Genomic DNA, 12,561 nt, shown 5'->3' with positions numbered 1-12,561 from the left:
GGCGCCTGTCCGTGGAAGGAAGCTTCCCAGGAGACAGTCAAGCACAGCCCTTTGGATCTAGCAGAAGTCAGAATGTCACGAGACACATACTTTATTTCCACTCCGCCTCTGAGTCACTTCCCCTTGCTGTTTCCACATCAACAAGATGGAGAACGCAGGCCTTTCCTATCCCAAAGGCCTGCTGAGTGCAGCCACTTAACTAATTGGCAATGACCTTGCAGTCTCAGGGAGCTGGTCCTAAGTTTCTGGGCAAGGCTGAGCCCTGCTGGCTCCTCACAGTGCCCCCTCCCCAGCTGGAGCCCTCTCAGCCCTTAGTTCCCGCAGGGCCAGCATTCTGCCTGCTCCAGTGCCCTCCAGTCCAGCATTTGCTAAATCACCTCCCTCCTCTCCAAGCCTTTCTCCCCATTACCTTGCGGAGGAAAGAACCAGAAAGGTTGTGATTATTGCCAGCTATAATTGAATGTAATTCAAAAAGCATTTGTTGAGACTTTACCACGTTTTCAGCTTCCCACCCCCACACCCATTACCCACTGGGAGTCCCTCTGTTGCCAGCTCCTGCCAGCCCAGAGGCCAGCTGACTTGGGGGGTTTTGCAGGGCAGGAGGGGAGCAACACGGATGCATTACCCTGTGCTTTCTTGCTAAGGGAACCTCTCTTCCCCTCAAGCCTTTGATCCCTGCAGCTAGCCAGATTTTTCTTACCTCCTATTTGACTTCTGGGCTCCACGCTTCTCTCAGTTCTTCAAAAACCATACTCATCTTGCTCCTTACTTGCCAGGTCATGAATGCCTTTTGGCTGGAGTGTCTTCCTGTCTTCCCTCCTGTCTTCCTTCCTTTTTTCCTTCCCTCCCTCCCTCCTTTCTTCTTTCCTTCTTTCCTTCCTTCCCTCCTCTCTCTGCCTTCCTATGTTTCAGGAGCCATAGCAGACCTAGAGCTATGAAGATAAACAGAAGAGGGAAGAAGGTCCCCATCTATTAGATCATAATCCAGTAAAAAGAAAAAAGATAAAACAGAACAAAACACACAAAAACAGCCACAGCCTGCTATGGTCTCTAATAGAACTCTAAGCGTGGGACCAGAGGATCACAGAAGAGAACCTGCCTACTGGCCTCAGGATCTCAGGAAAAAGTGACCCAGAAAGATCAGGAAACCCCATGACATGCTGCCTGTAGGGCTGGTGAAGAGGGTGGATGAGGGGTTGTTGGGAAATGAGACCAGAAGGTGGCAATCTGCTAAGAAATTTTTGAACATCATCCATGGAAAAGCAGATTTTCATTTTAAAAATATAAATCTGGCACAAGGATACAGCACAGGTGTGAGCTGGGAGGCCACAGGGGAAGCGAGAATAAGTGCTTGCTGTGTGTGTGGCCACTGGCAATCTGAGAGAAGGATGCCTTGATTTGTAGCACTTGCCAATTTCTCTGGTGTAAATACTTCCATTGTGGCCGATTCCAAGCTACCAGCATGATGGCACTGAAAGGGGAGTTGGGGAGAAATGGATGCCATTGGCTTGTGAGAGTTGGTTCCAGCACACCACTGTCTGAACAGTGACAGACTCTGGGCAAAAAGGGCAGATCTCAGGGTCCCTGGCCTCAAGCCACCTCTGACCCTTGATGTCCCACTTGTTGCCTGTAGTGGTGGCACCACCCAGCACTTCAAGACAACAATGTACAAGGTGCATGGAGGCATAGCATCTTACCATGTGCCCTTTCCTCCCAAAAGCTTCTTTTCTCTTACTCTCCAGTCCTCTGAAAGTTGTTATTTTCAAAACCACACTTTGTCATCTTTAACCCCAAACTAAGTCATCCTCCAATTTCTCCTCTTCAAATCATGATCTCAGCTTTTTCCTTCCCTCTCAACCTCCAACTCCTGCAAATCTCATGTCCCTCTCTGAGTGGGTTACAAAGTTGGTTGTGGAGCGGAGAAATTTGGTACCATGACGAATCAATGCTTCAATTTGTCTGAGTTCTTCCCCATTTTCTTGAGAGGTTAACAAGGAGGTCAGATGATAGCAGGTGAATTCCTAGCTGGTCAAATGGTTTCTTCTAAAGACTGCTAATCAAATGTCTGCATTAACCTGGATGGCAGACTGCTGTTTTAATTGTTCCTGCTCACACCTTTTAATTGGGTATGAAGGAGCTTGTGGTTATTAAATAAGAAGCATCAAGTTGAGCACAGGATTGGGAGAGATTATGGCTTTAAAAGAGGATCAAAAAAAGTTCTTGAAATCCTCACAGGCTGGTAAGTCATGCCAAGTTTAACAAAACGCAACTTGTGAAGTGGGATAAATGAGCCATTCTTCATGTAGATTTAAAAAAAAAAAGTCTTCCCCAGTCTAGGATGAGAAAGATGTGGTTTAGCAGTGGATGGATTAAAAAATAGGATTTAGGCTAACTGTAAATTCACTGTTAGTCACTATGATGTGGCTGCCAAAAAAAGTTAATGTAGTGTTGGGATTACCAGAAAACCCCTAAGAAACTATGGTGATTTCCCTCTGGGCTCTGCACACACGATCCCACCTTAGCAGTGAAAGCTGAGGGCCTGGGGTTTGAGAGGCCATCTTCTAGGGCAAGGGCATTCAACAAAGCCCTATCACATGGTGCAGACCCCTAAAACCAAAGAGAGAGTGAGTTATGGGAACGCAGGATGGATTGCTGGTTTTGAATGGTTGTAGGACTGTCCAGTGAAAGATGGATCTGACTCCTTCATCCAAGTCAACGTTAAGAAGAAAGGTAACAGCCAGAGGAAGAGAAGCTTCACATTTGCATATCACACGCTGAATCTCCCTTCATGGCATTTGCACCCTTGCTACCTCACTGATATCTCCCAAGGCAGGCTGCTCTCCCATTCTGAGGATGAGGAAAAGCGACTGACTGAGCAGCTTGCCTGGGGTCCCCTTTCTTCAGTAGCAGAGATAAGATCAGAGCTCCAATTTCCCACTGTAGCCCAACAAACACAGTCCACAGCCTACATGCCAGCAGTGAGTGCCCCCCAACCTTCCCTCCACCCCTGATCTGAGCTTGGTCTCCACACATCAAGCTTATTTCTGTGCCAAAGAGTACAGCCCAGATGAACTTGCTTTTCTGATGTAGCCCCAGAATTCTGCTCAAACACAAATTCCTCATACATGTATGGAAAGGAATGCAGACTTTTGACATTTTAATATGTATATAGTCATGGATATGTAGGACTTGATTAAGGTATATTTTATGATACATGTAATAAATAGAAAAAAAGTAGGTGATTTAAAAAAAAACTCAGGTACTTTAACTAGAAAGTATAAATCCAAGTCTAACTGTACAGATGTAGCCTCCCATCTCTCACCACCTTAAAACCAACAAAACCATCCTCTTGAACAAGCTTCACCTGCCAACCCCCTAGGCTGCCACTCTTTGCAAACCTGGTATACGCCAAACATTTGCTTTATGTAAACAGATCTCGAAACCATTAAACATGACCGAGCCCCCATCTGTAGATGTATTTAGCTTTCATTTTAATGCAAATTGGATAAAACAGCAATTTTAATGCCCCTTCAAGCAAACAGGATGCCACCTGTGTGTGAAAAGACTTGAGAAAATTAAAAATAGACAGAAAAGCCCTCAGCAGTTGAAAATGCTAATAAAAACAACTTTAAGGAACCACCATAAACCTATTAAACAAGCCAAGTTACCTAGGGAAAAAAAAGAAAAACTTATGTTCATGGACTTGAAATGAACTAGTACAATTGCCAGTTACTCAGAACTGGCTTTCTGAAGCAAGGAAGTTAAATACAAAATAACTCACATGTGTTGATCTTGCTACCCAACGTTGGGAAACATACCACATCTATCCAAGGCGAGGGGTGTGAAGCATTTGCACAAAGATGTTCCTAGCTGTACTATTTATAGTAGTGAAATAATGAGAATCAAAACAAAATGCTCAGGGGGAAGTCGGAGCACTAGCAATAATGATAAACTATGATAAAAATATGAGTAGTGCATGAAAAGATTTATATAAAAATGTTAAGTGACAGAGAATGAAATTTACATACTGATTAGAACTACATAAAAACACAGTCCACATTTAGAACTGCATGCAGTTAAAGATCTTAAGTTACATTGGTTATAATATTGTTATTTTGGTTAAATATATTTTAGAAATGTGTAAAGTCTATTGCACAAGGATAAAAACTGGACCTCTCTCCTATGCATCAATCTCTAGCTCCTCCTCGGATACAGTCTTTTTTTTTTTTTGAGACAGAATCTCACTTTGTCGCCCAGGCTGGAGTGCAGTGACATGATCTTGGTTCACTGCAAACTCTGCCTCCCCGGTTCAAGTGATTCTCATGCCTCAGCCTCCCGAATAGCTGGGATTACAGGTGCCCGCCTCCATACCCAGCTAACTTTTGTATTTTTAGTAGAGAGGGGGTTTCACCATGTTGGCCAGGCTGGTCTTGAACTCCTGGCCTCAAGTGATCAGCTCACCTCAGCCTCTCAAAGTGCTGGGATTACAGGCATGAGCCACTGTGCCCGGCCCTGATACAGTTTTATTTTCTGTACTCTCCACATGGCCCACAGAGAGGGGCTGATCTTCTTATCACCAAGCTAAATGAGGAAGCAACTAGGCCCCTGAAATTCACCTAGATTTCTGGATCCTATCCAAAATCAGGCTTGGGTTAAATAGGATAGACAGATCTCTCAATAAAATGTGACAAGAGAAGAGATGCCTAGGATTACAAAAAGTTATCACCAACTCTCAACAGTTCTCCAAGAGCCCGGAGTGTCTGGCAGTGCCTTGAGGTCCTTTGCCACCCCATAATCATGATTTCCTCTCCAGCCCTGAGACCTTGAGCACACATCCTCTTCCTCCAGCTCTCCATGCCAAAGGGGTCATTTCTGAGAAACAGCAGCAGGTAACAGAGTGCTTCCCTAGCCCAACCCTGGGCTAGCACTTTCCATGCACAATGAGCCCAGTCCATCCTAAGAAAAACCCAAAAGGTAGGTACCATTACCCCCTATCTCATGGATGAGGTCTCTGAGGCTGAGCAAAGTAACTTCCCAAAGGCCACACAGCAAGTAGAGAGCAGAACTGTGATTTGAGTGGAGTCAGAAGGGGCTACAGGTGTGGGCTCTTTACCGCTATGCCCTGCAGTGATGAAGATTCTGGATATAATTCAGAGTACAGACCTACCTAAGAAGGAGGCCTCATTCCATAGACACCCCCTGAGTAAGGTCCTCTGGGGCTCTGAGTTCTAATGGTAAAACGTTGCTGTTAGATGAGAAACAACCTCAGACAGCACTTGGTCCCTGGGTTCTTCACCCTGTTTACATGCATGTTGGCATCGCTGGAATATATAGTGTAAATATCTCTAAGCGTTAACCTGACCTAGTGCATGGAGACCATGGGGGTTGGGGCCTAGCCATCTGTATTTCTCAATAACATCTCAGGTGATTCTTTATAAAATACTTTTAACTGAAATTGTATATATTTGAGCTGTATAGCAAGTTGATTATTACAGTCAAGCTAATTAGCATATTCATCTCCACACAATTACCTTTTCTTGTGTTTGTAGTGAAAACACTTAAGATCTATTCTCTAGGAAGTCCTAATCGGTGCAATTAGGCAAGAGAAAGAAATGAAAGGCATTCAAGTTGGAAAAGAGGAAGTCAAATTGTTCCTCTTTGCAGATGACATGATTTTATATAAAGAAACACCTAAGACTCCACCAAAAATTGTTTAGAGTTGATAAACAAATTCGGTAAAGTTGCAGGATATAAAATCAACATATAAAAACCAGTAGTGTTTCTGTATACCTATAACCAACTAGCTAAAAAAGAAATAGAAAAAGTAATCTTGGCTGGGCACAGTGGCTCATGCCTGTCATCCCAACATTTTGGGAGGCTGAGGCAGGAGGACTGCTTGAGTCCAGGAGTTTGAGACCAGCCTGCACAAATAGGGAGACCATGTTTCTGCAAAACATTTAAAAATTTGCCAGGTGTTGGGCCGGTCATGGTGGCTCATGCCTGTAATCCCAGCACTTTGGGAGGCGGAGGCAGGAGGATCACCTGAGGTCGGGAGTTTGAGATCAGCCTGACCAACATGGAGAAACCCTGTCTCTACTAAAAATACAAAAAATTAGCTGGGCATGGTGGCTCATGCCTGTAATCCCAGCTACTTGGGAGGCTGAGGCAGGAGAATCGCTTGAACCTGGGAGGCGAAGGTTGTGGTGAGCCGAGATCACACCATTGCACTCCAGCCTGGGCAACAAGAGTGAAACTCTGTCTCAAAGAAAAAAGAAAAAATTAGCCAGGTGTGGTGATGCACACCTGTGGCCCCAGCTACTCAGAAGGTTGAGGTGGGAGGATCAGTTGAGCCCAGGAGGTCAAGGCTGCAGTGAGCTATGATGGTGCCAATGTACTCCAGCCTGGGCAACAGAGTGAGACCTTATCTAAAACAAAACTAAACAATCTCATTTATAATAGCTACAAAAATCATAATAAAATAACTGGGAATAAATTTAATGAGAGGATATTTATATTTTTTAACCAAGAAAGACCTTTATGGAAACTATAAAACTATAAAACACTGATGAAAGAAATAGAGGAGGCCAGGCGTGGTGGCTCACGCCTGTAATCCCAGCACTTTGGGAGGTCGAGGTGGGCAGATCACGAGGTCAGGAGCTCGAGACCAGCCATTTCGAGACCAGCCTGGCCAACATGGTGACACCCCGTCTCTACTAAAAATACAAAAATTATCCAGGCGTGGTGGCATGTGCCTGTAATCCCAGATACTTGGGAGGCTGAGACAGGAGAATTGCTTGAACCCAGGAGGCGGAAGTTGCAGTGAGCCAAGATTGCACCACGGCACTCCAGCCTGGGTGACAGAACAAGACTCTGTCTCGGTGTGTGTTGGGGGGGGGTGAGGGGGTGGGAAGAATTAGAAGAGGACACACACACAAAATGGAAAAATGTTCCATGTTCATGGATTGGAAGAATTAATATTGTTAAAATGACCATACTACCTAAAGTGCTCTACAAATTCTATGCAACCCCCATCAAAAGACCAATGACATTCTTCACAGAAATATAATAGAAAAGACAATCTTAAAGTTCATGTAGAATCAAAAAAGACGCCAAATAGCCAAAGCAATTCTGAGCAAAAAGAGCAAAGCTGGAGGCATCACACTACCTGATTGCAAAAATACTACAAAGCTAAAGTAACCAAAATAGCATGGTACTGATATAAAAGCAGACATACAGTCAAATGAAACAGAATAAAGAACCCAGAAATAAATCCACATATTTATAGCTAACTGATTTTCAACAAAGATGCCAAGAACATACATTGGGAAAAAGACAGTGTTTTCAATAAATGGTGCTGAAAAATCTGAATAACCATATGCAGAAGAATGAAACTAGATCCCTATCTCTCACTATACACGAAATCAACTCAGAATAAGGACTAAAATGTGAGATTCAAAACTGTAAAACTACTAGAAGAAAGCAGGGTAAATTCTTCAGGACATTGGTCTGGGCAAATATTTTGCAGGTAGGACTTCAAAAACACAGGTAACAGAAGCAATGGGCACATGGGACTTAAAAAAAAAAACAGAGACAGCATCTCACTATGTTGCCCAGGCTTATCTTGAACTCCTGGCCTCAAGCAATCCTCTGTCTTGACCTCCCAATGACAAATGAGATTGTATCAAGCTAAAAGCTTCTGCACAGCAAAGGAAACAACTGACAGAGTGGACCAGGCAACCTGTAGAATGGGAGAAAATATGTGAAAACTGTTCATCCAACAAGGGACTGATATCCAGGATACATGAGGAACTCAAACAACTCAATGGTAAAAAAAAAATAATTTTTTTTTAATGAGCAAAGCATCTGAAAGGACATTTCTCAAAAGAAGACATACAACCAGGTGTAGTGGCTCACACCTGTAATCCCAGCACTTTGGAAGGCCAAGGTGGACAGATCACTTGAGGTCAGGAGTTCAAGACCAGCCTGGCCAAAATGGGGAAAGCCCCTCTCTGCTAAAAATTCAAAAATTAGCTGGGCATGGTGGCGCACCTGTAATCCCAGCTACTCCAACGGCTGAGGCACAAGAATCGTTGGAATCCGGGAGGCAAAGGTTGCAGTGAGCCGAGATGGCACCACTGCACTCCAGCCTGGGCAACAGAGCAAGACTCCGTCTCAGAAAAACAAAGAAGACATAGAAATGGCCAACAGATAAATGAAAATATGCTCAATATCACTAATCATAAGGGAAATATGAATCAAAACTACAATGAGATAGCATCTCACCCAGTTAGAATGGCTATTATCAAAAAGACAAAAAATAACAAATGCTGGTGAGGATGTTGAGAAAAGAGAACTCCTAAACGCTATTGGTGGGAATGTAAATTAGTATAACCGTTACGGAGAACCGTATGGAGATTCCTCAGAAAAACTACAAATAGAACTAGAACTACCATATGATCTAGCAATCCCACTACTAGGGATTTTTCCAAAGGAAATTAAATCATTATGTCGAAGAGATATCTGCACGTCCACATTGATTGCAGCACTACTCACAATAGCCAAAATAGGAAATCAACCGAAGTGCCCATCAACAGATGGAGTGCTATTTAGCCATGAAAAAGAACAAAATCTTGTCATTCACAACAACATGGATGAACCTGGAGGATGTTATGTTAAGTGAAATAAGTCAGGCACAGAAAGAGAAATGCTATGTTTTCTCACCCATAGGTGGGAGCTAAAAAAGTTGAGCTCACAGAAGTAGACAGAATCGTGGTTATAAGAGGCTAAGAAGGGCAGGGTGGAAGGTGGATGGAGAGAGGTTGGTTAATGGATACCAAATTAAAGCTAGATAGGAGGACTAAGTGCTAATGTTCTGTAGCCCTGTAGGGTGACTAGAGTCAATAATTTATTGTATATTTTTAAATAGAAGAGAGGATTTTGGATGTTCCCAACACAAAGAAATGATAAATGCTTTCCATGATGAATATGGTAATTACTCTGATTTGATTATTACACAGAGTATACATGTATTCAAATATCATTCTGTACCCCATAAATATGTACAGTTATTATGCATAAATTTAAAAAATTACTAAAATTTAAAAAATCGACTCTCTTAGCCAATCTGAAGTATGTAATACAGCATGCTTAGGTACAGTCACCATGCTGTGCATTAGATCTCCGGGACTTATTCATTCTATATAAATAACTTTGTCCCCTTTGACCAACACCTCCCTCTTTCCCCACCCTCTTAACATCTCAGGTGATTCTGGTACCCACCCGGTGAGGCTGAAGAATGGCTGGCTTGGCCCTCAACTCATTGTGAGAACTGAATCAAGAGAGACTCACTACATGGTGAGGCCTCTGCATTGGGACCCAGGTCTCCCAGTTCCCAGGCTGCAGGCCTCCCTCCCAGGGCGGAGCTCGGCAAACGTTTGGTGCCATGATGGGTCTCAGGGAGTGACAAGTCTCAAAGGCAGGCCCTTCCTGGGTGTCTCTGAGTCTCTTGTCTCTTATTTTAGAGCAGAGTTGTGGTTTCAGTTTTAGTTTCTTGTCATTACCCAAACCCTTTATTGGGAAATGGGTGCTTGGGTAAAAAGCGAAAAAAAAAAAAAATAGGTGTTTTCAATCATTCAGCGTTCAGAAAATTTGGGGGGAACTTTGGCCTTTAAAACTCCAGCCACGAGGCTTCCAAAGTAGGGAAACCCTGCATGCGGTAGCGAGAAATCCCCCTGCAGGCAGCTCTTCTCCGGCAAGTCTCCCCAGCACAACTCACATGGTAGCAGGAGTTTTCCTCCCTGGTTAAAAACATCAAATAAAATACAAAGGGAAAACCCAGCTGAAAATTTCCTGAGCAAGGTCACAAAATGACTGTTATCCTTTCAGAAGAAAGGTAGGAGAAAAAGGTCTCAGGGATCCAAAATCAGACATGAACACAGCACCAGGAAGCCAGGGCTGGGCAGAGAAAGACCTGACCCCGAGAGTCTCCTGTGGATCATGATGTGAGTAGCAAGTCCCTGAGAACAGGAGCTTATGGACAGAAAGCTCAGCAATGTGTCATCCAAACAATAATAAACAACAAAAACAACATCAAAAAAGCACAGGGCCAGGTGCAGTGGCTCACGCCTGTAATCCCGGCACTTTGGGAGGCCAAGGCGGGCAGATTGACTGAGCTCAGGAGTTCGAAACCACCCTGGGCAACATGGTGAAACCCCGTCTCTACTAAAATACAAAAAAATTAGCTGGGCATGGTGATGAGAGCCTGTAATCCCAGCTACTCGAGAGGCTGAGGTGGGTGAATCGCTCGAGCCCAGGAGGCGGAGGTTGCAGTGAGCCAAGATCATGCCATTGCGGTCCAGTTTTTTTAGATTCCATCTCAAAAAAAAAAAAAAAAAAAGGCACAGATTTTTCCCTGCGATGCTGTTCTCACCTGGATGGAGAGACTCACTCGTAAATTAACTTGTGCGTGCTAAAAGGTAAGGAATAAGGAGACTACTTAGGCATATTCAATTAAGGGACTATGAAGACTCCAGAGATTATATGCAAATTATCTATGGAAATGTGCTCCTATGGTTACAGCTGAGTTGTACACCGAGGGAAAACAGAGAAATTAAAACAGTTGTGGTAGGCCAGGTGTGGTGGCTCATGCCTGTAATCCTAGCACTTTGGGATGCCGAGGTAGGTAGATCACTTGAGCCCAGAAGTTTGAGACCAGCCTGGGCCACAGGCAAGACTCCTATCTCTACAAAAAATTTTTAAAAAGACCCCAGCATGGTGGCATGTGACTGTAGTCCCAGCTACCCAGGTGGGTGAGGTGGCCTAGGAGTTGAAAGCTCAGTGAGCTAAGACTGTGCCATTGCACTCCAGCCTGGGCGACAGAATGAGACCCTGTCTCCAAAAGCAAACAAAAAACAGTGGTTGCAGAGAGGAAATTAAATGTTCCCTTTTAATGTTGGTTTGATTTCCATGATACATCTAAAGACTCACTTTGGCTACCTCTTTAAATACATTAGACCTAAGCCTGAAAAGAATGAGAAGCCTGCAACCTACTTCCAGCTCCCAAGCACTGACATTCCCCATGCAGCCACGTTGGGAACAGGGCAGTTGGAATCCTGAATCCTGGGTTTCATCTCTATAAAAATCGGGCATCCAGCTCCCCCATGTCGGATGTGAGTCTATGTTTGGCATAACGGTGCCGGGGCCCTTTCTTCCTTTAGCTCTTTGTTCATTGAGGTTTCTGAAGCACACAGGAAGTCAGAAAAAAGAACAGCAACCCACTTCTCCACAGCCTCACCGCAGACAAGAGGCAGCAGGGAGGAGACAGCCAGTGAGGAGGGGAACTGTGTGCTGCTCTCCCCTAGCTCCACTTGGGGTGGGGGATAAGATGAAGCAGGTGGGAGTGGAGTGTGGGGGTTATGTCTACACCCCAGTTTTCAGGAGCCCCAGAAGGAACCAAGTTCTACTTTTCTGCTTCTATTGACAGAATGTTCTGATTGCCTTGTGTACACACACACAGACACACATGGACACACACATACACACACACATGGATAAGCTGTAAGATTTTATACTCTTTTGAATCACATGCAACTTAAACCCCAGAGCGACACTCTTGGAGACATCACCTTATCTATCCGACCTCAGCTTTTCTCATCTAAAAAGTGAGGGGATTAGGTGAGGGGATTAGGTGAGAGGGATGTTCTTCCAATAGTCTTGCATATGAATATTTCATACTGTTTAAAGTGATCGTTCAGCTCCTGAAGTGGTTTATTTCTTCATTGTTTGGCTGAAAATACTTGCATATTTGCAGAACCCCCCTGAATCCCTCACCATAGCCCGGGATTCCTTAAGGTCTGGGCTAAAGCCCTGGACTAGATTTGATGCTTCCAGGATCATTGTCTTGGCCTATAATTCTGGGAGCTAAACTCGTTAGCTACAAGGAGAGACCTTGGTTGTTGAGGGAGATATGAGACAGTGGAGGGAAGAAAAGGTGAGGGAGAGAAAAGCAGAAAAGAAAGAAAAAGATAGAAGGAGATATTGATAAAAGAGAAAAGTAACAACTAAGATTGTAAACTCACCAATGGCAGGAACCAGAGCTAAAGGGAATGTCAGATAATTTGTTTTTACTTCCTTCGTTTTTACAAGTGAGGGAACCGAAGGTAGGGATGTTCCCTTCCCCAATGTAAATGCCCTGGGGTGTGCTAGCTTTCAAGTAATCCCTTGAGGACTGACTATGCAGGTGACGCCAGGAATAGTGTTAAGTAGGGGGGGAGGTTTACATTTTCCAGAACCTTCTCCACCTGCACCCAACACCTGATCTTTACTTGTGAACTGTGCTCTTGGGAGAAGCTCCTTCCAGCTAGAGCTAATGTGCCCACCTGTTTAGAAATGGAGTCTCCATTTTAATGTAATGGCACCCTTCAGTAAAAATACCCTCCTGTGACACAGGCAGTGCATGTGACAGAGAGCTCACAGAGTACTAGCTCTTTGTCTTCTCTCCTCACTCCAGAGGTGGCCCTGGCCCCTTTACAGGAAGGAGACACTGGCTCAGAAAGGGTTAAG

At 44.2% G+C, this 12,561-nt stretch overlaps 1 protein-coding gene across 4 annotated transcripts in view; it reads right to left on the bottom strand.

Annotated features, from left to right (window-relative positions):
• The window catches only part of PTK2B (protein tyrosine kinase 2 beta), a 135,792-nt gene that overhangs the window by 70,275 nt on the left and 52,956 nt on the right, over window positions 1–12,561 (bottom strand). The window contains exon 1 of one of the 4 annotated variants that reach the window (XM_054499810.2): window positions 9,280–9,469. The exons of the other annotated variants lie outside the window; for them this stretch is intronic. The gene's annotated coding sequence lies outside the window, so the exon portion shown is untranslated. Of the gene's footprint in view, window positions 1–9,279; window positions 9,470–12,561 lie in introns of those variants that run through there. 4 annotated transcript variants of the gene reach the window in all.

Source organism: Pongo pygmaeus, chromosome 7 (assembly GCF_028885625.2).
Source record: "Pongo pygmaeus isolate AG05252 chromosome 7, NHGRI_mPonPyg2-v2.0_pri, whole genome shotgun sequence".
NCBI classification, from domain to species: Eukaryota; Metazoa; Chordata; class Mammalia; order Primates; family Hominidae; genus Pongo; species Pongo pygmaeus.
This window is presented reverse-complemented; position numbering and strand designations above follow the sequence as displayed.